Raw genomic sequence first — 27,052 nt, forward strand, 5'->3', positions numbered from 1 at the left:
GCTGGGGTGGAAGCCCGTGTTCCCCACACGGCCTGCTCCACCACAACCCCCAACAGTCCCCAGCCGCCTCTTTTCAGCCCCACGATGGTGCAGTGTGGACTCGCCACTGAACTTCTGCTGGAAGGCTGGGGACAGGGCCTGAATTCCCTCTGTGCTATTTGGCTGGGGTGGAACCATCACTGTGGAAGCACTGCGGATCTTGGGAGGCCGACTGGTCTCCCGGTCCTTAGGCTGGAGAGCAGCCTTTCTCGTGTGGATCTGTGGGTGTTTCCAGGTCTGCCAAGTTTCTCCAGCACCTGGTGGGAGGCATAAGCCAAACCACGAGCTAGGGGCTCCCGGCCAGGCTGGGCCTCGTGATCCTTGTACCTCTGCTGCCTCTGCACCTTCCAGAGGCTTCCCATGTTTGCTTTGTCCGTGACGACCAGGGCTTTTCGTGGTGCTTAGTGGGAAGAACAGGGGAAAAGATGTCTGCTCCAATTTTCATGCAGTAGAAGAGCGTGCAGGCTCTCTGTGAAACGTGGGGGCACGTGTCCAGCTGGGGCAAGTTTGCAGCAGCCATGGGCACCAGGGTTAAGAGGTCAGCTCCAGTCGCAGGGGCTGGCTGACTTCCCAGTGTAGCCACATGCTGGGCGGTGACCTCAGAAAAACCTCTTACACTGATCCCACTAGGACGGCCCTCCCCGGGGGGCTGGGTCACTCGTCTCTGGCTAATGCTGAGATCACTGGGCTGGGTCTGGCCTCGGGGGTCATGTCCCAACCCCCCTTCCCACCCGCCCTCCACCCCCCACTGGCTGTGCCATTTCCTGTCCCTGAAGGAGCTCCTCAAGGCCCTGCGCTCATCCCGGGGGCATTTGGTCTCTGGGCCTCTGCTGTTTGCTGCCGCACCTTGGCTTCTGAGATGTTCAGGACTTGGGAAGATTCCTTGCTGGCCGGGTGCTGAGCCGGCGGGGTTGGCAGGATTTTGAGGTTCCGGGAAGATTTGTTTGAGGCACTTTCGGCCACAGAATGAACGCGTGGAGTCACCAGCATGTGGCCCTCCGATGCAGTGTGACAGTCTGCAAGGGCTGGGGTCTGCGGGCAGAGACCCCAGGGCGGGGGGCAGGGGCTGTAGCTCACGGGCTTCCCGCTGCCAAGTCCACAGACCTCTGCTCCCAGAAAACTTGAGAGGAAAGAGGAGATGTTTCAACCCCCGGGAGGCCTCGGAATAGGGGCACCAGGACCCTTAGGCCATGCCTCTGTGTGTCACCAGACTCCCTATTTAAAGGTCATTTTCAAAGCACATTTGCAGTTGTTTTCACTTATGAAAATGTCCAGTGGGTCCATAATTTGGCAACAGCCATATAATCAATTGTTTTAAAACAGAAGTGATGCTGGCTATTATAATGTCAACGGTTCTCTAAATGAAAGAATTAAAGGACTGCAGTTGGAGAAGTGCACGAGCAGCGGTTAACGTGCTGCTTCTGGCAAAGACGTGTCCCAGCTTACAGCCTTCTTCCGGGTGTGTGTTGCTGGGTTTAATCAGGCGCGTGCGTGCGCTCAGGTGCTGGGCTGTCGTCCTATCAGCTGGGACGCTGCCCTGTTAACTGCTGAGCTGTGCACTTTCCACTGTGGTTGTGTCTCTCCGAGCTTCTCTTTCTCCTGCTCTTTCTCTGGTCTCCGCAATCTGTATAATTGTCTTCTTACTTTTGTCCTCAGAAAGCTTTAAACAGAGCTGCTGGGAAAGATGAACTGTGTCAGTCACCAAGTTCTGATGCTTCATGGATTAACTGTAGGGACTGGTTATGTGGATGCTGTAAAGGCAGGAAGGGACCTGGGTCTTGCACGGAGGCCACTTGGGCCGTGGCCAGTGGCCCTTCCTCCCTGGGGAGGGTCCACGGGAGGCGAGTCCGAGCAGACCGGCCCTGCGACTGCCCAGCCCAAGGCTGCTGGTGGTGCCGGGCGCTGCGTTTGGGGACCCCAAACTTGACCTCAATGGGCCAAAATAGCTCTGCATTCCCAGGACCCCTCTACAGGGAATTCTAAGCGTGGGAGAGAAAAGTGAAATGCCACCTCTGCTGAGGAAGCAGCAGGGAGGATTTGCCTGAGTAAGGGGACCCCTGAGAACACCGCTGTATTCATTCATCAGTTTATCCATTCATCTCTTCATTCATCCATCCAACCATCTTTTCATCCATTCATCTGTTCGTTCATTCATCCTCTTTGTCTCCGCATGGGCTGTGTTTTCTGAGAAGACTGTGTTTCAGTGTTGCTGTTACAGGAAATCAGATTATTTACACATTTCTACATGTAATAAAATGGCTGGTCAGTGTAGCCGCTTAGCTGTGAGCGCCTCAGGATGGCAAAGACAGACCTAGAACGTCTGGGCAGACGTGCTCCCTGAGACCACTTCCATTTTCAGGTTCTGTTTTGTATCATTCTCTTGAATTCAGGTAAAGAATCCAATATTGCTTTAAGAAATAATTTTGGCAAAATCCAATATATTATACAGAACACACTGTTGTTTGAGGATGGGCTTACCTTACAATTAAAGGGGAAAAAAAGTTGCTTACATAGAATTAAGTATTAACTGGAAAATTCAAAGAAAAAGCCATCAGGGCTTAGATATAAAATTGTGCTAGAAAAGTTTATCCAGACCCACTCCTTGCAAAACACACCACTATGGAGTAGGACCTCTGTTAGCTGAGCTTAAATGCAGGGGTTTTTCCCCAAAGGACATCATTAACTAGAGAGACACAAAAAGGGAAACAGGGTAAAGAAACTTTAAAGATGCTTTTAAACCAGCAACACCCCCACTAATGCGCGTGCTTCAGCCCCACTGCCGTTCTTCCCCATCACTGTGGAAAAGCAGACGACGGTTCATCCCCCTGGGTGCGTTCACAAATCCACAGTTGTCAGTCCTACGATTGTTGGGATTAAGTGACTAAGAATTAAAACGGGCATCCTATAGGTCTGGGTCTCATGACCGCCTTTAAGGTTCTAAAATCATGACTTGAAATAAAGTCACTCTGTTCCCACCCACGGCTCTAACTGCGATGCGGACTGAGCAGCAGGGAAAGAACTTTTTTCTGCTGCTTGACCATTTCAGTGACTCGTCGCTGCGACCAACAGACCTGAGGGGTGAACTTCTAAGATTGTGGCAATGGAAATAAAGTCCAGAGGGCTCCACAGGAACAGAGCTGCACCAGGGCTTGCTCTGGGCATCTCGTCACCAAGAGGCTTGCTCCATAAAAGCGGGGGGAGCGTTGGCCCATGACAGAGAAGAGAAAATTGGTGCCGCAGCCCGTAGTTAATGTGACAACACGCAGCTAATGAGACTTAATTGTCCCCAGTCTGTTCATTTTTGTCACCCATTTGAGAATGTCACTTGTTTTATACTTAGCCCCACGGTGTAGGATTAGCTTCACGCTAAAGTGAATTAGTCAAGGTTCTTTAAAAATCAGAACAAAAGTACCAGAAAATGTGTACAGATATGAAGAGACTGAACGTGCATACACTTGTTCAGATGATGTATAATTAACTTAAAGGGACTTTTGGCTGAATGTGTGAACAGGCAGTAAAATTTTACATTTGGTGAGAACTTCACCTTAACATGGAACATATGTTTTTAACCTGAAATCACTCTTGGAGAAAAATATCAAAGGTCATCAATCACTGCTCATTGTCTGGGTACTGAAGGAACCTCACTTTCAAAATAGAATTGAGTTCTATCTCAAAACATGCAGATCCCATCAGCTATTTATTTATTACATACATACATACATATTACATACACACACACACACACACACACACACACATTCACTTTTTTTTCTTTTTTTTTTCTTTTTTTTCTTTTTTAGCGCCAATTTTTCATGTTTTGTTTCCATTCTCCCAAGTTTTCCCATAGAAATTCTCTCTTCTATTCTTCCTGTCGGTAAGTGCATCCCAGAACTCAGAGATTCTAGAAAAGAGGTAGAATGTGTCAGTTTAAAAAAAGTGCAGAGATCTCTTTCTGTCACTCTAGTGTTCTACAGGTAAGATCAACTTTAGCAGAGAAGTTCATGCTGCCTGCTGTTAAAGTTTGCAGTGAATGAGGGAAAAGAGTTTTCTCATTTGCTGATTTTCTTTTTTTTTAACATCTTTATTGGAGTGTAATTGCTTTACAAGGGTGTGTTAGTTTCTGCTTTATAACAAAGTGAATCAGCTATACATATACATATGTCCCCATAGCCCCTCCCTCTTGCGTCTCCGTCCCACCCTCCCTGTCCCACCCCTCTAGGTGGTCACAGACCACCTGGGTGATCTCCCTGTGCTATGCGGCTGCTTCCCACTAGCCATCTATTTTACGTTTGGTAGTGTATATATGTCCATGCCACTCTCTCACTTTGTCACAGCTTACCCTCCCCCTGCTCCCCGTGTCCTCAAGTCCATTCTGTAGTAGGTCTGCGCCTTTATTCCCGTCTTGCCCCTAGGTTCTTCATGACCTTTTTTTTTTTCTTAGATTCCATATGTATGTGTTAGCATACGGTATTTGTTTTTCTCTTTCTGACTCACTTCACTCTGTATGACAGCCTCTAGGTGCTGATTTTCGTAAGATAACACCACAGCCTTGAAACAGCTGGGTCTGCTGTCTCTTTTCACCCTGAAATCACACATCCCCACACCCGTTCGTCAGAGTTTACGCTTCATTGTGAGTAAGAACTCATGTTTCTTATAACAATGCAGAATAAATAAAAGTTTCCATGCTTTGGAACTAGAAGGAAGGGTGGAAGTGACATGGTTCTCTTTTGACTAATAAACGTTCAGAATAGAACAGTTAGTTCTGCTATCTTTTACGGCTCGGTGGCCCACTGTGGAAATACAACAGGGATCTGCAGTTCACAGATCCAACCATAGATGGCGACACAGTACACAGCTCCTTCAGACCATAAAGACACAAACTTGTCTTCTCATTGGCTCAGGTGGTTGGAGTTTTACCATTAGAGAGTTCTTCCTTTACTTAAAATATTATGTTATTGGGGGTACCATGTAAGATGAAATACTTTTGGAAGGGATAACATGTTAATAATTGACCAGCCATTGGTAGCCAAGAGCTGATTAGCTTGGAAAATGACTTTCCTAATGTGATAAAGGGTTGGCAAGTCTGAAGGCACAGGACCAGAGTGGACCAGCAGAGACGGATGAAGGTCCCTACCTGGTGTGCCCTGCTGGAGAACGACCAGAGCTCTTGGGGAGGTTGTCTTGGAGGGAGGATGATAACTTCCTCTCAATTCTAAATGAGCCTGAGGGGCTTCCTTATACCTCCCCCTGTTGAATCCAGGAAACGATGCATCTTAAATTCACGAGAGCGTGAAATTCTGTGGAAATCTGAGTCAGGAACCATGGAGAGACGGCTGAAACCCTTGCAGATGCATCGTCTCTTTCAATTTGGAATCAAACACTTGGAATTCTGAGTTTTCTAATTTTGGTGTCTAGCGGCTCTTGGAGGTGAATGAGCCAGGTATGTAATCCCATTTTAATGGACCTTGTCATTAATGTCTGCTCATAGAAGTAGCTTCATTACATCAGTGGCCTGAAGCGGGGACGCAGCGTTGTTCTGGAGTCTCCAGGTGGCCCCGAGGTTCAATGCAAAGCTGCTTTGCACAAAGCGAGCTGCAAAAATAATTCTGGCCTTTTCGTTTTGATTTCCTTTCTATTGATTTACGCTCGGTACATCTAATTCCAAATCTTACTGATGGCCAACTCGGCCATTCAATTGAGGCTTTGTAGTGAAGGAGCCATTAAGAAAGTGGAGAGGGAAGGCCATACAATTTCCACTGGAATGAGGAATCCAGGGCTAATTTTATTCTGAGATCAAATTCATGCCAAACGCTTAGCTGGTCACAGGCCAGTGCCGTGGCTGAAGTACAGAAAACCTTCCGGTTGGGGCGCAAGGAGGTGAATGCACCCTCTGAATATTCGTGGGGCGCACACAGCTAAGGAAGCGTAATTCTGTGGACAGCAGGAGGCGGGTTTGGGAGATTCCTGCCCAAAGCACTGTCCTGATCTATCACAAGTTCAACGACCAGTGATGTTGTTGGCGCATCTCTTCAGATTTTTATCTGAAATAATTGAGGGAGATTTTAAAAATTAATGTTGATCTTGAAAAGAAAGATGCCTTTTCCTAAGCCTGGGAAGCCAAATGGACCAAACCTGACCCTGGCCCAGTGACCGCTCTGCTTCAGAGCCACGTCCCTTCATGTGTGGGGACACCAGGCTGGATGCTTACAGGGTCTTTTTTTAAGAAGAGTATTTATTTATTTAATTTGGTTGCATTGGGTCTTCGTTGCAGCAGGCGGGCTCCTTAGTTGAGGCTCGAGGGTTCCTTGGTTGGGGCATGTGAACTCTCAGTTGCGGCCTGCATGTGGGATCTGGTTTCCTGACCGGGAATCGAACCCAGGTCCCCTGCCTTGGGAGCACGGAGTCTTAACCACTGTACCACCAGGGAAGTCCCTACAGGTTCTTTCTTTGCAAATGATCGCTTTACGGACTCAGTGGGTAGGTGGCGCCAGAGGGGGAAAACCTTGACTGAGCAGAACGAGGCAATGTCTACATTAAAAACCTGAACAACAGGGTTGTTTTGAACTTGAACATTTCAAATTTTATCTCACTCTGAAGGGAAGGAAGTCAAAGCTGGGTCTTACGTGTTCGGATGCATTTCTCTGCAGCCAGATTTCCCATCAGGACACAGCGTCAAGGGTGGTTGCTAAGGTGCCCTATGGCCCCGGGGGGCCCAGGGCTGCCGTGCTGAGCCCGCTGGCTTTGGGGGACCTCTGAGTCGCCATGCCAGCTTCGGGGGCCGGGGGCTTCTTGTGCATCTGGGACCTGAGGCCGGGCCATTCCCACCCCCAGAGGGCCAGCCCCACTCTAGGCCCGTCAGCTGCCTTGTCCGGGGGTGGGCTCCCCTCTCTGGTGCAGCAGGAGGTGGAGGTAGGAGAGATGGCAGGAGGGGACCTGAGTGTTAGCTTGGGTGTTGCTGCCGGGTGGCCGAGTGGTAGGGGCAATGGAGGGGTCAGAGGTCACGGTCACCTCCCCAGGTGCCATTCTTGGAAGCTCTGGAAGCTCACCAAGGCCCCTCCGAGGTGAGTGCCCGGCACCGCTCCCCCCGGGGTTTTGGGGTCAGGGTCCGACTCTGCCAGCCCCTCCGCCCCTCCACCACAGTCCTCACCGACCCCGGGCTCCAGTGGGGTCCCGCAGTGGTTGGCTCCCCACCCTTCCCCTGCCGGGCCCAGCAGGACGGGCTCCTTCAGGTGGATGACCTCCTCCCGGCCCAGCTCCCGGCGCCTCCTGACTCTGGAGCGTTCAGAGCCGTGGAAGGGCGATGCCACCTGCTTCTCGGTCTCAAGAGAGCCGGTGTGCCCCCCACTGGCACAGAAGCCGTCACCCCCGCCAAGTACTTCAAAGACTTCTGGACATTCGGTGACCTGTCCATGCTACTGGGATTTAACTGAACTCGTCTCTCCTTCACCCACTGTCCTCACTCTCCTCTCGGCCTCTCGTTTTATTCCAGCCTGTTGCCCACTGATTGGACTTCGGGAAGCGTTTTAAGATTTCCTCTTCTGAAAACACCACCCGGAATCCACCCACTGCACCCTGGAGCTCTGGCAGCCAGGCAAGGTCCCTGACTCCTTGGGAGTGTCTGAGAGACTGAAAGTCAAGGGGAGTTTCTGAGATGGAGTGTCCTCAAGGGATGAGGCTAATAAGAAACTTCTGAAGTAACTTTGGTTGTCATTTGGTCGAAAACAGTGCATGCTGTGGGGGTTAAGCAAGAAGCTGGATCGTCCTTGGTCAGCTCTCCCCACGAACAGCTGGCAGATCCCTGGTTCCGAGGACGAGAGCCACCGGGGCCGGCTTGGCTACGAGGCTCCAAGAGCTCCTTGTTCTGAAAGAGCTGGGCTCCAGCTGTTTGCTGGCCTTGTGTGGTTGGGTCAGAATGCAAGACCTCTGGTGGATTTATGACTCCAGCAGCTTCTGGGTACGGGCAGAGGCAGACTGTAGACGGCCTTCTTGCTTTACCAAAAGGGTTACTTATTTATTTATCATGGAAAGCGAGTGTGTTTTCCACTGAGCACCTACAGAGCCGCCTGCCTGAGCCCAGTCTATCAGCTGGTGCTCCCAAGCAGGCCACACGTCCACACCCACAGTTACAACCCCATCAAACCAATGCCACCATTCCTATAACAAACAGGTTGTAACCTCCCTTTCCCTGGAATGAGAGTCTTCGCTAATATAGTAATCTATGCGCCTGAAAAACAATATCGTGCTTAATGGGAAATTAAAACAAACTGTAATAAAAGGAAATTAGTTTATAATAGTTTCTATTTCAACATGTAAATCCCGGAGCAAAATGAAAGGGACCAAGATTTGCACTTCTTTTGAATGAATCCGTTTGAGTTTAAGAAGTGAAGCAACATTGAGATTGCTCTGGATGAAAGCCTGTGGCCCCAGGTGCTGCCGAGGAGATGCAGAGTTTGTAGCGGCTCATCCACCTGAAGTGGGCGGGATGAACCCTGCTCCCTCCAGAACTGTTAGAACATTCACGACCATGGACAACCATGTACAACCACTGCAGCTGCTCACAGCAATATACAACTGTCCACAAACAAAAACAACAATTCACAACCATGGGCAGCCATCTCTAACCATGGACAACCTCCCACAGACATTGCAGCCATCCAGAACCTTTCACAACCATATACAACCATCCACACCATTGCAACCTTCCACAACCATGGACAACCATCTACAACCACATAGAACCATCCACAACCATCCATGACCATATAGAACCGTCCACAATAAAGGACCACCGTCTACAACCGTCCACAACCATATAGAACCATCCACAATCAAGGACCACCGTCCACAACCACGCACAACACCTGAGCACAGAGCTGTGCGGGCACTGCTATTGAGCCACATGTGACGGTGCTGCCACCTGTGGTGAAAGGGACTGGGAAACAGTGAGCCGGTGACAGAGTCTCATGATAGAAAGTAGGTGCCGGAGGTTTTCGGAGCTTCTCACCTGCAGATTTGAGGCCCTTACAGCTGGTGGTCCTCCTTCAGTTCCGGCGGCGTCATGGGACAGCTGGGTGGGTGCTTCCTGCCCCTGGGCATTGAGCAGGACTGGCCCGCGGGTGGGAGCCACACGGAAGAGGGGGTTCTGCACGTGGGGCGGCTGTGAGGGGCAGGTGGGCAGCCCATCAGGAAAGCCAGCCCTGCCCTCGGGAGCCCGTGAAGCTGTGCTGAGTCGCAGGGGCACGACGGGGGGCCAGAGACAAGGGGGCCGCAGGCTCCCTCCGCAGCCAGCAGACGGGCTCAGGTGCAGCGGTGGGCAGAAGGGGGCTGAGGGGCTGGGTCCTCGCGTCGGGCTCCAGCAGGGGTGAGCACCGAGGCTTTGCTGACGTGAATAATCCGAACCTCCCTCTGGTTTGTCCTCACGTGGGGCCCAAGGGGCATGTCGTCCTGGGTCGTCCTGAATTCAGTAATGTTAGAAAGACGGGGCAGGAACAGAACAGCGTTGGTGACAGACAGCCCCAGTCCTGCTCCAGTGTGCGTGCACCAGCGAGACGAGCACACGTGGCCTCGGCCTCTGGCCTCTGGGCTGGGCTGCACGTGGGTGACAAGCTGTCCAGGCTCTCTGGGCCCATGGCCACCTTTCCTGGCATCTTCCATACGACGCACTAGGAAACATGCAAACTCGGGGCCCAGACGGAGGCTCCCAAGGGCCTGTGATGCAGGTTCCTCTCTGCCCCTGAGCACAGCTCTCAGCGGCATGGATGCCAGGCTCGTGCAGGTGACATGAAACACTTCTCAGCCCTGTCCGGCGAGGGGAGCTCGGTCCTCTGGAAACCTGGTGAATGAAAGTCCCAGGTGTGATTCAGTCCCCAGGGCAGTGGCCAGCTGAAAGGCGGGAGTTGCTAATTCTAGCCAGTTTCCTTAATTTCAGCCCACACACCCCCGTCTGAGATTTCTGGAGTAGGTGCAGCTCACTTTTTTTATTCATCTGAGTGTAGGTTTAATTAGTTTGCTTAAAAAGCATCAGGCCCAGCGCTGTCGCTACTCACCACCTCCCTCTCAGCCACCACCTGTACCGACTGAGCACCCAGAGGGCCTGTCCGTGGTGTCTTAACCTTCCAAGCGCTCACATGGGCCTGGGGACCCCGGCACGAAGCAGGCTCTGACCCAGCGGATCCCAGCAGGGGCCTGAGATGGCGCTTCTAGCGCGTGGTGGCCGTGCCGCCGGCCCTCGGGCCGCACTTTGAAGAGCAGGTGCTAACGGCCACGGTCTCTGCCCGCTGAAGCCCACCTGGGCTTGGAGAGACAGAGCAGAGGGGCCGGCGGGAGACGCCCACCCCGGGTGTTTCGTGAGTCCGGGGCCAGGCAGGGAGGGCGGGGTGGGTGGTGATGTGCTCTGAGCAGACGCCCTGGTGATGCCGGGGGGCCTGCGGACTTGTAGCTCCGCGTGGTCGGGCCCGATGTTTGAGAGAGGCTTTGCAGCTGCATTTTACGTAGAATTTGCCACCTTAAGTACTTAGCAGGCCCAACAGAACAAGCCAACGGCCCCCTCAGCTCCTGTGGCCACCCTCGAGGGCTGAGAAGCTTCTCGAAGTTTGGGTGTCAACGTCATGCTCGTCTCTGCATCGGAGCTGTCAACTGAAAAAAAATGCACAACATAAAAGTTGATAAAATTATGTTTTATTTGGCAAACAAAACTGAGGACTTAAGCCTGGGACGCAGCCTCTCAGAAGGCTCGGAGGGACTCCCCTGAAGAGGTCGGGGGGGAGCCAGGATACACAGGAGCTTCTGCAACAAAGACCAGGTAGTCGGAACGTCAAAAGATTACTGTTAATGAAAGAAAACCCGACATCTCCAGTTAAGGAATGTAGCGCTTCTCCATGTGTGGTGAGGTACGGGAGTCTGGGCTCACTGGAATCGTTCCTTTGACGTGCACCTCAGCTCTCCGGGGCCGGCGTCCTGTGCTTTCCCAGATGGAGTCCCCTCAGGGGCGCCGTGGGGGCAGCTGCAGTGGCTGCAGGCTTGGGGGCCGCATCACCCTCGGTTTACTGATACGGCAGCAGCATTTTTCATTCACAGAAACCAAGAACGACCATCAAGGGCCCCGTGTGCCCACGGGCACTCCAGTGGCCAGGAGGGGAGAGCAAGAACCAGGAGAGCAGGGTGCCCGGGAGCAGGACAGCAAACCTGTGCCCTGTTTGTCCCCTCCAGCAGTAGAGCCCGCAGCCGGGCGGGCGGGGTCTCCATGCCAGTGCACCGCCACTGACCTCCCCAGAAGGAAGGCACCTGCTCGCCTGCAAGCTGAAACCATGCCCGTTTACTTAGTTTAAAAATTAGGGTCCAATTTAACAAAAGAATGCGTGCACCCCCAGAAAAGTGATGGAAATTTGGTAGGTCAGAGTATGTCCTTTGTTTCCCACATAAATGGCAAATGGCGGGTCCATGGATTGTTTTTCTGAATTAGATTTTTTAGGCAAATGATTCAGATCCTTTAATGATCCTGGGGACTTCCCTGGTAGCGCAGTGGTTAAGAATCCTCCTGCCAATGCAGGGGACACGGGTTCGAGCCCTGGTCCGGGATGATCCCACATGCCACGGAGCAACTAAGCCCGTGCGCCACAACTACTGAGCCCGCGCTCTAGAGCCCGAGAGCCACAGCTACTGAAGCCCACGCGCCTAGAGCCCGTGCTCCGCAACAAGAGAAGCCACCACCATGAGAAATCCGCTCACCGCAGCGAAGACCCTATGCAACCAAAAATAAATAAAATTTAAAATTAAAAAAATAAAACTTTATTAAATAAAATTTAATTAAAAATTTAAACGAATGATCCCATTTCATAAGTTACGGAAACAGACTATTGTCTGACATTTCTGGTCAAGGTCCGTGCAGATCACCTGAGTAAAGATACAGTTAAAATATGTAAAATATGTAAAATAAAACTATGATTTGTACTTGTCCCTGTTAATGTAAATCGTACAGTTCAGCTGGATAGAAATGTTCTGTGAACACCTTGTCCTGGAGCCAGAGAAAATGACGCAAATTGTGGGTCTGCTCACGTAAGACCTGCAGGCGTCGAATCTGCTTGGAATTCCTTGCGTGGCAGAGAGAGAGCGAGGGCTACAGAATGCTGGTCCCACGATAAAGAGAGAAAAAGCGCGTTTCCCTCGAACACCTATAGTAAAATACAATTGTGTTCTGTAAGAGAGAAAGTGTACCTAGATAGCGGTGGCTTACTCTTAAAGTTCTTAGTTTCGTAACATTAGGAGCCAGAGCAGCACCTATTATACAATAATTATATCCGCGGGTGCTGTTCTGCATTACTTCCAGCTGAATAAGAACGAAAGAATGCTTTTTACTATGTCAACACATTTAAAATCATGACATATTACCTTTAATTCTCCCATTTGAATTTAAAGTTTTCTTTTGATCAACACTGATTTGTCACTTATTTCTACATGCAACTTTTACTAAAATATACAGCAATTTCTGAAATCGCTTCCCGACCCCAGCTTAGCTGTCACCGGTGTCATACCTGTCAGTACCGTCCAGGAAATGCACGGGGTCTGTCTTTGCACCTCAGTTTTATTTATAAATTCCACTTCATTATGGCAACAAGACACCGCGGGCAGTACATTTGTATGGAGTTCCTGCCCCCGTTTCTGGTTAAAGTGTCTGAGCCTTTAGCCCCAGAGCACATAATGCACCCTGATGAGCTCAGCCGTCACCAGAACTGCACTGCACGCTGGGACTTCTGCCTACCATTTAGTTACTGGCATCATTTTAGGGGAAAAGGGCCATAATGAAGATTATGTGCAGGACAAAAAAAACAACTCCTAAAAGAATTAACTGTGAAATAATGTAATTGCCCACAGGGTCTTGAACTTCTGTTTTTCATTTGCAGGAACATTTAACCAGGTATTTTTATCTAATTGCCTGTGCTCCCTCGGGAGATATTAAACACTAACTTTGAACGCATTTTGGCTTGTTGCATTGTAGCGACCTGGGGCTAATTTCTTAAAAGGGTTAAGCTGGCATGTCCCGCATTGAATTACCACTGTCACTCAATTCATTAGAAGAGTTTACGGACTTACAATATGTCTGTAATTTATAGCCTGCTTAGTGACAAAGCCTAATGCTAACATATGCCTGATTTGCCAAGGTTATCTCAAGTTCCATTCATCTCCCCACTAACAATACGCCTCTGATTCCCTGCTTCATGGATGGGGTACATGCGGTTTCATATTTAGCGCTATCAATCTCAGGGAATTGCCTCCCTCCCCACTCCGTGCAAAGTGATTTTCCCGCAGCCTCTGATGAGTGATGACAGGGCAGCTGGGCCAGCAGAGGGTGTTGTCCTCCAGCGTCCCCGGAGGGGACCCTGGCCTGTCGAGAGCCCTGGACTGGTCTGAGCCTGAGGCTGCTGGCGTCTACTCCCCAGAGCCCCTAGAGGGGACGGCTGAGGCCAGGTGACCCCAGGATGGCACGGAGGAGGTCCGGCCCCAGATGGCAACTGGCCCGCACACATTTCGCTCCGGGACGCCGGGTGCCCGCTCCCGGCGCAGGTGGGTTTCCAGAGGCCTGTGTGTGAGGCTTTGGCCCCGCTAGCCTTCCTGCTGCGTGCGAATGCCTCTGCTGGGGACACTGGCCTGAGTGGTACTGGGCATCCACCTAGAGCACCGCTCCCCTGGCCTCGGGCTTTCCCTTCAGGAGCGACCTTGTCACAGTGTCCCATTACCTTGAGGGTTTCTTGGTGAGAAGATCAATGGCTCCGTGTGAGAGCCACACAATGAACACGGTTGTTGGGTTCTTGGTGTGTGGAAAGGACACGAAACGGCATCGCGTGAGCTCCACAAAGAGACAAGCCTGTGGTGTAAGTTGCGGATGTGCCGGGACATTTGGGTCCCCTCCCTGGTGGCCGGCTGTGCCCGTGCTGGGACTGAGGGCCACCTCCACCGCAGAGGCAGGGTCACAGTCAGGGGCGTGGGCTTGCGAACTTGATTCCTCAAATGCCAAAGGTTTAAACTGTCCCCTGGGGCCGGCGAGTGCTGGGGAGCAATCCACGCGCAGAAGCAGAGGGTTCTAGCAAGTTTCAGAACTGCCGGGGACAGCAACGTAACCTCACAGAGGGCGAGATTCACAAGGATTGGCACCTTTCATGCAGGAGGTCAGCAACAACAGTCATGAAAGACAGGTGCACGGGGGCAGAAGCTCTCAGGTCCGGGAAGCCGCGCGCGTCGGTCACACAGCTATGGCTCCGACGTCACGCAGACCCCGGGACCTGGCGCGGGGCCTCCCCCCATTCCAGAGACACCCTCGATCTTTCTCACGGCCCCCAGTTCCTTTGGTCAGAATTTCCTTTCTTTCTGTATTTTTTCTATCAGATCCTTGTTGATAGTTTTAAAAGCCGAAAGCTGATGTGTGGCCAGGGCTGGTGGGAGGGAAGGGGGAGATGCTCTGGGAAGAGGATGAGAAGGTCCCATGTCAGCCTGTGCAGAGCTGACAGTGCTTAGCCATGGGAAGAGTGGTACATGGCTTGGTGTGTGTTTCACCGCAATTAAAAAACAAGCAAACTAACCAACCTGAAGCTTTGGTTACCAAACCGCAGGATGCGTTTATGACGTCATGGCAACGACTCTCTCCAGAAAACAAATGCTCTGCAGTCTGTTATCTTCAGGATCCTGTGTTGTGAGCTTGGCCCTCCTGCAGCGCCTTGCTCTGGGGGGACCCCTGGGACACCTCTTCTCTTGGTCACAGAAGGCACAGCACAGCCCAACCCTCTTCAATGAGCAGCTCATCCCCGGAGAGCTTAATGAGCGCGGGACCCTGAATACGCACTGGCGGTGTCACCTTACACTTCTCTGACAGGATGCTGAGAAACGGTCTCCTGTTGTACATTTGTTTGCCGGGGACAGCAGAGGGGCAGGTGTCCTTAAGGACCCTCTGATACTTGATGAGACCCTGGTCCAGGGCTCTTGCTCCTGGAAGCAAGTATGGAGAAGGTTCATGCATGTCTTGTCTTGCCCACGTTATGGATGTCTTAGGATCTAAAGAAAAGAAGAGAAAAAAAGGAATGCTTTGCAGGTGGCCTGTATGGCAATAGAGGTCCCATTCTTTCGGAATCCTAAACTAGAGACATTTTTAGTAAAATGTGTAAAATAAAAATGCACATTCAGCAAGAAGGAAAACTATGGCAAGTTGCATGGGAGAAAGGAATCCTTTAGAAAGTTTACTCCTATTAACCCATGTACAAATTCAATAGCTTTCGAGATAGATGATAAATAGATAGATAATAGACAGATAGATAGATGCCTAGGTGTGTGTCCAGATACTGTATGAGTCAAGGTTCTCCAGAGAAAGAGAACTGGTAGGATGTACAGAGATGTACAGAAAGGGATTTGTTAACGAGGAATCGGCTGGCATGATTATGGAGGCTGAGAAGTCCCTCCAACTGCCGTCTGCAAGCTGGAGGCCCAGGAAAGTCGGTTTCGGTCCAATCCCGAAGGCCTGAGAACCAGTGATGTGGGTGCCAGTCGGACTCCAAGGCTGGAGGACGCCTGCCGGCCCTGTGAGGGCGATCTCCACTCAGTGCGCAGATTCAAATGCGCGTCACCTCCAGAAGCTCCCTCGCGGAAGCACCCAGAATGACGTTTTACCAGCCGTCTGGGGGGCTGGGCACCCGTTAGCCCGGTCAAGCTGACACAGAAAATTAACCATCACAGGTGTGGATACAGTTATTGATTTGTTCGTGCCCGCCCCCGCCCCGCCCCCACGAACACACACACGCGGAGCTCTTCGTCACAGCGCTGTGATCAATATCGTGGTTCTAATCACGAGGGAAACGGACCAGTTTTCATGTCTTCTGTCTCGTCACCGGATTCAGGGCCAGAGAATCCCAGATGATCTCATCTGAGATCCTTGGTCACATGTGCAAAGACCCCTTTCCAGACAAGGTCACTGTCACAGGTTCCGGGTGCTGGGATGTGGACACACCTTCCTGGGCACCACCGTCCACCCCCTCACGGTTTCACCCTGACAAGCACCGAGCAAGGCTTGGACCACCTCCATCCTGCAGGCGAGGCAACAAGACTCCACAAGGTCCAGAAACTGGCTCAGGAGCACCGACGCGCGGCAGCCGGGGTTGACGCCAGGCCTCCGTGCCCACGTCCTCTGGCCGTGTCACCTGCTCTTTCTTTGACTTCCGGTCAACAGTGAGATTTTAAAAGGTTCTTGAATTCAGAAAACTAGATGAAGGTCTGGTACTCACTCCAGAGCATCGGTCGCCTGGCTGCACGCTGGAGTGAAATGTGACATTAGATTTCAGACGGACAGATGCCTGGACCCGGGGAGCCTGCGGCCGGTACTGCCCAGGCAGCAGGAATTTCAGGAAGCCCTGGGGGTTCTCACCTGCAATCACGCTTGAGAACAAGAACCCAGGAAACCACCAAAGAGTAGATTTCCCAGCCCTCCGTCTGCACATCACTATAGTTCTTTAAAAGTGTTAAACCTCCCTCACGTTTCAGGACAGGAAGAAAACCTACCGGCTTTGAGTATTTCTTACATCTTAGGAAGCAGAGAGGCTGTGCAGAACCATTGGATTGGAGCAGATACACTGCATTTGGCTTTTGGATTCTTTTTTTTTACAAAACAAATGTTTATTAACGGGCAAATAGTTGAATAACTAGTGGTTCATGCATACTGTAAAACACTCTGCAGCCAGGAGAAATAATTATACACGTGCACATTAGAAAGATGTCCACTTTATACTGTTAAATAAAGAAGCAAGTTGCAGAATACTATACAAAGTGTGATTACCTATTAGCCTACTATACATATATATAACATATATTTATGTTTCTATAGGCAGAGAAAAGAGTACACAGCAAACTGTTAATGGTGTTACTTCATCAATGAAAAGAGGAAGGGGAAACTATCATTTTTAATATACATACTTTCTTATGTTAAAAAATTTTACTTCTTTAGTTTGTATGCAATTTTTTCCATGTTTTTAATTTTTTTTTAATTTTTGTTTTATATTGGAGTAGAGTTGATTTACAATGTTGTGTTAGTTTCAGGTGTACAGCAAAGTGATTCAGTTATACATTTACATATATCTCTTCTTTTTCAGATTCTTTTTCCATATAGGTCATTACACAGTATTGAGTAGAGTTCCCTGTGCTATATAATATGTTTATCTATTTTATATATAGCGGTGTGTATATATTCATCCCAAACTCTGAATTTATCCCTCCCCCTCACCTTTCCCCTTTGGTAACCATCAGTTTGCTTTCTAACCAGTGAGTCTGTTTCTGTTTCGTAAATAAGTTCATTTGTGTCATATTTTAGATTTCACATACAACTGATATCACATGGTATTTGCCTTTCTCTGTCTGACTGACTTCACTTAGTATGATCATCTCTAGGTCCATCCACGTTGCTGCAAATGGCACTATTTCATTCCTTTTTATGGCTGAGTACTATTCCATTGTATACATGTACCACATCTTTATCCACTCATCTGTCAATGGACATTTAGGTTGCTTCCTTGTCTTATCTGTTGTAAATACTGATGCTATGAGCATTGGGGTGCATGTATCTTTTCAAATTAGAGTTTTCTCCAGACATATACCCAGTAGAGGGATTTCTGGGTCATATGTTAGCTCTGTTTTTAGGTTTTTAAGGACCCTCCATACTGTTCTCCATAGTGGCTGTACCAATTTACATTCCCACCAACAGTGCAGGAGGGCTCCCTTTTCTCCACACCCTCTCCAGCATTTATTGTTGGCTTTCGAATTCTTACTCCACTTTACAAGGGGCTGCGGCGGTTGCCTGATTGTCTCACTGTGTGCAGGGCAGGAGGTGGCATCCCCTCAGCTGGCTTCCGCAGGGCTCAGAGGGATGTGTCCTTCCCCCACCTGTCCTACTCCCAGCTGACGTCCCAGGGGCCACCCTGTGAGTTCCCCCTTCCATTCTCAGTGAGTTTTCTCTTTTGAAATTTTCTGCAATCCGTGAATTATTTCATGTTTTATTTGATACAATTCTTTTATGCATTTTGCTTTGGTGTCATTTTACCAGTTCAAGCGAAGTGTAGAAACTTTCTGTAGGTCTCTCTATCCTCCTCCGTTTGAGCTTTCCTCCACAAACATTGAAAACCACAGTGTTGTCATTTTCGCTTCAGCCGACAAACACGGGTCACACGACTCGGGAGGAGAAGGAAAGTCTATTGTATTTACCCTTATTTTCATTCTTTCTGTTCTTCCTTTCTGATGTTCCAAGATTCCTTCTTTCGACACTTCTTGTCTGTTTAGAGAACTCCCTCTGTCTATTCTTCTGAGGGCAATAGATTTTTTCATTTTCCCTGAGAGTGTCTTGATTTCCCCTCAATTCCTGAAGAAATAAGATCCTAGGTTGATGGTTCTTTTCTTTCAGCACTTGTGACACTTCCTTCTGGTCTCCAGTGTTTTGGATGAGAAATTTGCTTTTTTTTTTTTTTTTTTGCGGTATGTGGGCCTCTCACTGCTGTGGCCTGTCCCGTTGGCAGAGCACAGGCTCCGGACGCGCAGGCTCAGAGGCCATGGTTCATGGGCCCAGCCGCTCCGCGGCATGTGGGATCTTCCCGGACCGGGGCACGAACCCGTGTCCCCTGCATCGGCAGGCGGACTCTCAACCACTGCGCCACCAGGGAAGCCCAGAAATTTGCTGTCTTTGCCTTGTGTCTTTCCCCTTGTAAATGGCATCGTTTCTCTCTGGTTTCAAGACTTAGTCTTTGCCTCCAGTTTTCTGAAGGTTGACTATTGTGTGGACTTCTTTGCATTTATCCTGTTTGCACTTTCCTTGGCTTCTTGATTCTGAAGGTTTCTTCATTTATCACCAGATTTCAGTCATTATTTCTTGAAATACTGTCAGCCTTCTCCTCCTCCTTGTCTTCTGAGGCTCCAGTGACAGAAACATTAGATTTTTGTTTCGGGCCCACGGAAGGCTTTGCTCCTCCTCTTTTCAGCCTCTCTCTGCCGCTCAGACTTGGTGATTTCCACTGCTCTGTCTTCACTGATTCTTTCCTCATCATCTATATTCTGCTCTGGAGCCCACCCTGTGAGTGTTTGATTTGCTTATCCTGTTTCCGAGCTCTAAAATTTCCATCTGGTTCCCTTTATGTCTTCTATCTCTTTGCTGATACTTTCTATTCCTGCATTTGTTTCCAGTGTGTTGGCGATTACCTGCCAAAGCATTGTTATGATGGTGGCACTGGAATCCTTGTCAGATGGTCCCAGCATCCATATCAGGTTTGTGTTGGTGTCTTTTGCTTGTCTTTTCTCACTTAAGTTGAGGTTTTCTGCATCCTGTTATGAGGAGTGGTTTTCAGTTGTGTCCTGGACATCTTATGCTACAAGACTCTGGTTCTTATTTTAATCTTCTGTTTTAGCAGCCCTCCTCTGAGGCTGTTGCTTTGTGCTGTTGATTGAGGGGAAAGTTCAGTGTTCTCACTGGGTCTCCATCAACATCTGGGGTTGGGGAGAGGGGACCTCATGAGTCAGGGCGGGGCTGGGAGTTCAGGCTCCCCAAAGGCCTCCGCTGACACCACCCCCTCAGGGGTTGGGGAACTTCATTCCTCCAGGTTGGGGGTATTGTCCAGTCTCCCCGCTTGGCCTCTGCTGGTGCTTGGCTGGAGGAGGCTGTTGTTCTCTAAAGGTTTTCTGTCTTGTTAGGTGACCCCTTTCCTGATCCTTTGGTTAGAGAGAACTGGCTTTTCTTGGCACTTTTTTTGTCCGTGCCCATTGGTATTTCTGGTTTTCTCAGCTGGGATGTACAAAGCAAAGAGAACATGCCATGTTATTCCTCGAGTCCTGATGTCCACAGCCTGCCTGTCTTCTTCTCTCCACCTGTCCCCACGGTTCCATGTTTGTTTGATATATAATCCATACATCAGTGGGAGGATTAGAGAGAAGCGTGTCTACTTCATCTTGTCCAGAACTGGAAGTCCCTTAACACGGTTCATGGTTAACATGGAAGAAGTCATTTACCTCCTGCAGATGCGTCCAGATCACCCAGGCCACATCTGGAGGCCCTTGTGGGCTTTGGTGCCATGCAACTCTTGCAGGGGAGCTGCTGTATCATCCTTCAGGAAGCCGGGCCTATGTGTCCAAGAGGACAGAAGCTTGGCTTTTCACTGTGGGGTTGAAATGACAGACAGAAAAGACAATGCTTGTCTCTCTGCTTCCTGGATGGAGTGGGTCTGCTTCTGCCCCATAGCGGGGTTTCCAATCTATTTTACTGACATGCAGCTGACTTACAGTGCTGTGTTCATTCCTGCTGTACAGCAGAGTGACCCAGTTATATACATACAAACTCTTTTCCATGACACTTTACCCCAGGATATTGAATACAGTCCCCTGTGCTCTACAGTAGGACCTGTGTTCTACAGTTGTTTATCTATTCTGTATATAATGGTTTGCATCAGCTAACACCAAACTCCCAATCCTTCCCTCCCCTGCTCCCCCTCTCCCTTGGCAACCACAAGTCTGTTCCTTTTGCCTGTGAGTCTGTTCCTGTTTCATAGATACATCCATCTGTGCCACGTGGTGGTTTGGCGGTGCTGACACAGTGGGAAGAGCAGCAGTTCTCAAATGGTTCAGCCTCTGGGCAGCTTTACGCTCTTAACAGTTACTGAGATGCCAAACAGCATTTGTTTGCATGAGTTATATCTACCTATGGTTACAGTAATAGATATTAAAACGGAATGATTTAAAATATTTATTTATTTAATAATAAATCATATAAAATAAATATAAGTAAAGATAGATAGCATATTTTTATGAAAAGTGATATTTTCCAAACCAAAATAAAATTTAATGAGAAGGATGGTCTTGGTTTACATGTTTGCAAATCTTTTTAATGTGTGGCCTAGATAGAAGGGTGTTGAATTCTCATCTCTTTCTTCAGTATGTTGTTCTGGGTGTCGTATAAGACAATGCAGCTTCCCTCCAACACACAGTCGGAAAAAGGATGAGCATTTTTCTCAGGTGAGTGTGGATAATCTGCTCTGATGTTACACCACAACGCGACACGTGGTGGTTTCTTAAAAAGTTAGCTACAATGTGAACCTACAGCTACACTGAGGACCTGCTCACACTCTTACATCAAGACCCACTGGACCTTGAACAGACCTTCTGCCCGTGCACTGACTTACAAAGAGCTTGCAAATGTGGACACGTTTCATAATGCAATATCAAAAAGTCACATTCATTAATATCACCACTGACCTCATCAGAAAAGCCTTTAGGCAAGAAGAATCTTTGAAGCTCAGGGTGATAGACCCGTTTTGGGGAATTTTTGCTTGAAACCTCAAATTTTATCACTGAGAACAAAACTGTCAGTTACTTTCTTTAAAGTGACAGGCTTACACTGTCCTTTTTTTTGGAGAAGATGTCTGCCAGATCACCGTGTCTGAATAAGCAGCTGATCTGCCGGGAAGTGATCTTTCACATAAACGTGATATTCCATGAACAGGCGGCTAGTTTAGCTTGCAACCCAAGCAACCCCACCAGCTCCTTCCCGAGTTGACCACCTGAGACCGCTATGTAGCAGAAGGACTGTAGGCACACGTCTAATCTAATTTCATCAAAAAGAATATTAAAGAAAGGCCTTGATTCAGGACCAGCTACAGAATTAGCAGAGCCCAGGGCAAAAGGAAAACACAGGGCCCCTTGTTAAATAGTTATCGAGAATTTCAAGATGGCGACAGTGGAGCCTTCAGCCACGTGCAGGCCCTTCAGAGAAAGGAGCCCAGGGCAAAGGTCTGCTGCCCCAGAAGCCCCCCTGCCTGTGCTCACGGTCAGCACTTAACAAACATAATAATTTGTGCTGCCTCATTGGCACATTCTTAAGCGAAACTGGCGTTCTCCCTCCCGCCCTGAGAGTGTGGGGCACTAGCGCGGTGAGATGCACAGCTGGTGCCCTGCCCTGGTTCACGCTCAGGCGCCCGCAGTCTGCCCCCATCTCTCTGAGGCCGTCACCGCCTGTGTCCACCCAGTGGAAAAGGCAAGGTGCGTCTTAGCGTTGTGACGGAAAGAGTTTTGACCTCACTGACTCCCTGAAAGGGTGTTGGAGGCCCTGGGGGTCTGACGGCCACATTTTGGGGACGGTGGGTGTGGAGCTCGGCTGTGACAGGACAGGGACACTGGAAAGAGGGTGGAGGTGAGGTCGTTGAGGAGAGGACAGGTCAGGAGCTGCAGGCTTGTGAGGTCTAGGGCAGAAAAGTTGGGGGACAGGAGAATAGACAGACACGTCAAGTCTGAGAAGGATAAAAGCTTGGGAAGAAAACGCAGGGCCCCAGCTACTTGAGGAATCAGGCAGAAGCCGGGGGCATCAGGAGACAGGCCCTGTCCTGCATCCACTCTGCGAGCATCTACTGAGCATCTCCTAACCTCCAGGCACGGGGACACCACGGTAACTGGACCACGTCTGCCCCTGGAGCATCCAGTCGCATCGGCTCTGGACAAGGGTCGACAGGGGTGTGGGTTTTGTCTGGTTCCAGGGCCTGTGGGAGACGCCACCCCTCCCATCACCCTCTGCAGGGACTCAGAGTCCAGGCCGGCCCCTGAGCAGGAACTCAGCAGAGGAAAGCGGGGATGTGGAAGGAACCCCCATCTCCTGCTTCCCACAAGCTCTTCGCATATTGAGTTCCAGAACCAGCCGTACCCTCCACGGAACGCGTGGAAACCAGACCTGAGTGATGACTCTGTGGCTTCTGGAAGATCCTGGCCACCCCAGCTCCTTCTCCGCTTGTTAGAGCAGCCCTGGGTAGAATAGCCCTGCTGATGCCAGATGCCCGGTCACCCTGGGCTCCAGGGAGAGGGAGGCTAAGAGAAGGGCAAGCGGGGACGAAAGCATACAAGGCAAAGCGTCTGATTTTATTGGTTTTATTTTTATGCTTCCCTCAGAATCCTTGTTTTTAAGTTTATGACATTTGATTTCACTTTATTTTTTCATAAAGGACCAGCGGAAGATGTGGAGAATGATTTCCTCGTCAGCACCCTCGGCTGGAATGAAATTACTCGTCTTCTCCTTTGCAGGCTGCCTGGTGATGGAGTCTGAGATCACAGCACCCGCACTGCAGCTCCATCCAAATTTCCATCTTGTACTGTTTTTATATCCAAAGCAGTTGAGGCCACTCTGAGCACGTATTTCTAACACGGGACCACTTCATCCTTAAGCGGCAAGGAGAACAGTGATGAATGGGGAGGCGGGTTCTCGGGAGGTGATGTTAGGAAGCCTGGCGCGGGCTGTGCTGATACCAGGAGGCTCGGAAGCCACATCTTGGGGGCTTGAACTGGTTAAGGACTTTCCCAGCAGCAGATCACAGCATCTGGCCTGTGAGCCCTTCAACCCAGCAACGACCTCTAAGAACGACGGAGGAAAACCCCAACCTCCCCACCAAAGAAAAGCCTACCCAACCTCTCCCACTTGTGCTGGAGCAGGGGGAAGCTTCATTAAAAAGAAAAGAAGAAAAAAAAAACCCGCATCCAGTGCCTTTGTCCAAGCGCCTTTCAGGACAAAAGGCGCCTGGCGTTTCTCTCCCCCGGGGGTTGGGACCCAGTGGAGGCCTGGAGGCCGGCTGCTGGGCACGGCTGCCAACTTTGCAGAAATACAGCCGCTTAATTACCGCTGGATTTCCCTGCTCGGCGGCGCGTTCTTTGGCAGCCCTGCGAGGCACCTGTGCTCTCAGACCTGGGGCCCGGACGCCCCCGCAGATGTCACGGCTCTTTTGTTGATTTCCTATTAGTGGCACTTAATAGGCAGGGCCAGAGGCTTGGCTAAGCACCCGGCGATGGACAGCAAACATTGTTCCCGCCGTGGGCAAAGGGTCAAACAGTTTCTCCAGCCTCTGAAGCCCAGCCAGAAATTTGCTGGTGATTAGCAATTTTAATTACCAGGTGCGGGGGTCAGGACCCCTCCTGTAATTGGGCAGGTCGTTACCCATCCCCACGATGTGCCCCGGGAGGCTGTTTACCAATATGCTGCGGGTTTTTTAAAGTTAATTAAATTAAAGCAACTAAAATCACCAGAGGTGGCCTGGAATCTGATGAGCCAGATAGGACAAGTTTTTGGTTCGACTCGTGCTGTGAATGAGTCCGACACAACACTGCGCAGCAGCTCGGAAGGGCCTGGAAGCCCCGCGTCTGGCGTGAGTGGCCTCGGTGGCTGTTGGGGGGGCGAGGATGACGAGCGCTCTTCCTGTTGCCTGGGTCCTGATGGAACGGCTCACTGGGGTGTTTTTTGTTTTGGCCGCACTGTGCATCACGCGGGATCTTAGTTCCTGAACCAGGGATCAAACCCGCGCCCCCTGCAGCGGAAGCACGGAGTCTTAACCACTGGACTACCAGGGACGTCCCTCTTGCCGGTTTCTGTCACCGACTCTTAGGGGGTTCACAGGGCCATGCCGAGAAGAACACGAACGTCTCCTTGTCCAGCCATGGAAAGTGGACGTGGTCTCACAGCCCCCGAGGACCCCTTCCTGCCACGGGGCCCATGGTCCCATCAACGCCCAACCGAAGCCAGTGTCTACCTGGGGTTGATAAACGTCCCCAGGTCCCTTTGCAGAGGGCTCGAAGCCTGTCAATGTTTCAGAGTCTCTCACTAAGAACCAGAAGAGCCGGCTGCAGTTTTCCGGGGTCACCTTGGCCCCAAATGCCACCTGAAGCGCACGCCCCTCTCCGGGGACACCAGGCCTTGAAGGGGGAGGGGAAGCTGCAGCCGCACAGGTGCTCAGGGTGACCGTGGGCCGAGCAGCTCCTCCACGCTGGGGTCTGGGCAGGTGGCGCCCCAGGTCAAGGCAAGTCCTGAGTGAAGATCCCAACAGGCAGCCAGTCGTCAGCAGCCCTACTTTAGCTTTTAACTTTCATTCTGAGACAATGCGGACTTTCCAAAAAAGCCACCACAATACCTTTGGGTGGTCCCGCCGTCAAATGCAGCATCTTGCAGAATCGCAGTGAGAATCGACCTCAGACTGTTGACACCAGTACGTTGATCAGTGATCGCATGTCACCGATTTTCCCACAATGTCCTTTCTCTGGTCCGAGAGCCAGTCTCAGACCGCCCCCCGTTGCAGCTCGCTGCGCCGGGGGCGGTTCCTCGCTGTGCGCTCCTCTAGTGCCCTTGGCGGTTTGCTGGCTGGAACTCTCTAGAACGCCTCTCAGCTGGGGTTCGCCGGGGGCTTCCCCATGAATAAGCTGAGGTTACGCATTTTCGGTGAGAATGCCGCGGAAGTGGTGCTGGGCCCTTCCCAGGCCCCCGGGGGTCACGTCCCGTCACTCCTGGGGAAGGCGGCTGTGGCCCGTCGTCAGGGTCCCGCCCACCAGCCCCTCTGCTGTGAGCTGGTGGCTTTTCCTTTTGTAATTCCTAAGTGTTTCATGGGAAGATATTTGGAGAGGCCTAGATGGCCTGTTTCTCGTCATGTTCTCACCGATCTTAGCGCCCCTGGCACTACAGCCTTCGACAGTCATCACTGCTGCTTTGCCAGTGGGGCTTCTGTTTCTGTCCTTCCTTCCGCGTTTACTCATTGGAATTCTACTGTAAGAAAGAGCTCCTTTCCCCTTCATTTATGCAATGATTTATCTGTACCAGTATAAGCTCTCGGGTGTGTGTTTGCTCCCATGGGATATAATACACCATTACTGTTATTATTAGTTTGCATTGTCCGGGATTTGGCCATTGGGTGCTCCGTCAGGTTGAGACCCATATACTTAAAGTCACATGTTGTAGATATTCATCCTGAATCAGATTTCCTAACCTCCCACAGCGATGGTTGAGGCTGTGGAAACGCCCCAGGCGGCGGGGGCGGCCCTGCTCAGCGGCTGTACAGTCTCATCTGTTCTCTTTGGATGTGACCCCGGCCTCCCCGCCCCGCACTTCAGGAGCCAGTAGAGGGCGTTGCGTGTCAGTCACTGGCAGAAGGAGCTCATGAGTGGACCCCCTTTCCGGCTGCCACCCCACGTGCAGCTCTGTCCCCGGGCCCCGCAGCCCTGTCCCGTGGGTGGACAGCCTGCAAGTAGCCACTGGGGCAGCCCCTGTGAGTACACGCCTTGGAAACAACCCAAGGGAGCTTGCACTTCAAAGAGGCATCTTTGGAGAGAAAAAGCTCCAAGTGGGTGGACGCCATGCGTGGGGATGGAGGGGTGGGAGGGAGTGCGGGGTTCAGAGGGCATCTCCCCTGCCCCTGGAGTCACATCGCAGAACGAAAGCAGCCCCGGGGCTGGGCGGGTCCGAGCGCCGTCCGCCTCGCCCCGGCCGCTCTGGAGAGGGGTACCCCCGGGGCCCCATCACGGGCGGAACCCGCCGCGCACTTGTCCTGAATCACAGTCTGTGCCCTCGAGCAGAGGAGTCAGGCAGAACAGTCCGTGGGAGCCGCAGATGGCCTCTGTGCACCTGCAAACACGGCCTGAGCCACTGGCCGCTGTCCCACGGGGCAGAGGATGGTCTCCAAGGTTTAAGTAGAGAGCAGCTTTTACGTCTTTCTTCGCACATTCCACCGAGTTCCCTTCGTACGAGGAGCACACTGGTTCATTTGCACAGCACAGGAAGGTCCTGCAAGGAATTAAACTCTGGCACCAAGAAGAAGGAACTGTCCTGAAGAAGCGGGAGCCCAGCCGGCCAGTGACGTCACGGGTCTGGATGCGCCCAGAGGGGCGTGGCCAGCGGGCACCGCCTAGAAGGTGCGGTCACGTCGGCACCCAGCATCGAGCAGGCACCTGCAAGGGGGGCTGCAGGGGCCCTGAGGCCCTGCTGACTCTGCGTGCGGGTGGGATCCAGGCCCAGAGAGGCCCACCCAGAGCCACCAGCAGCAACAAGACGCAGACACCGGGCCGGGCAGGTCCACTCACAGCCGGTGTGGACGTCGGAGCGAGACCCCAGACGGTCAGGGCGCTGGACGTGGCAGGGGGCCTGGACCCTTGGAAGCGAGCTGAAAACCACAGCCCACATTCCCAGGGGTTTCTGAATCGCTTGGAGTGATGGAAACAC

The sequence above is a fragment of the Aethalodelphis obliquidens genome, unplaced genomic scaffold (genome assembly GCF_003676395.1).
Source record: "Aethalodelphis obliquidens isolate GAN/ISIS:26980383/991018 unplaced genomic scaffold, ASM367639v1 scaffold15, whole genome shotgun sequence".
Lineage (NCBI taxonomy): Eukaryota > Metazoa > Chordata > Mammalia > Artiodactyla > Delphinidae > Aethalodelphis > Aethalodelphis obliquidens.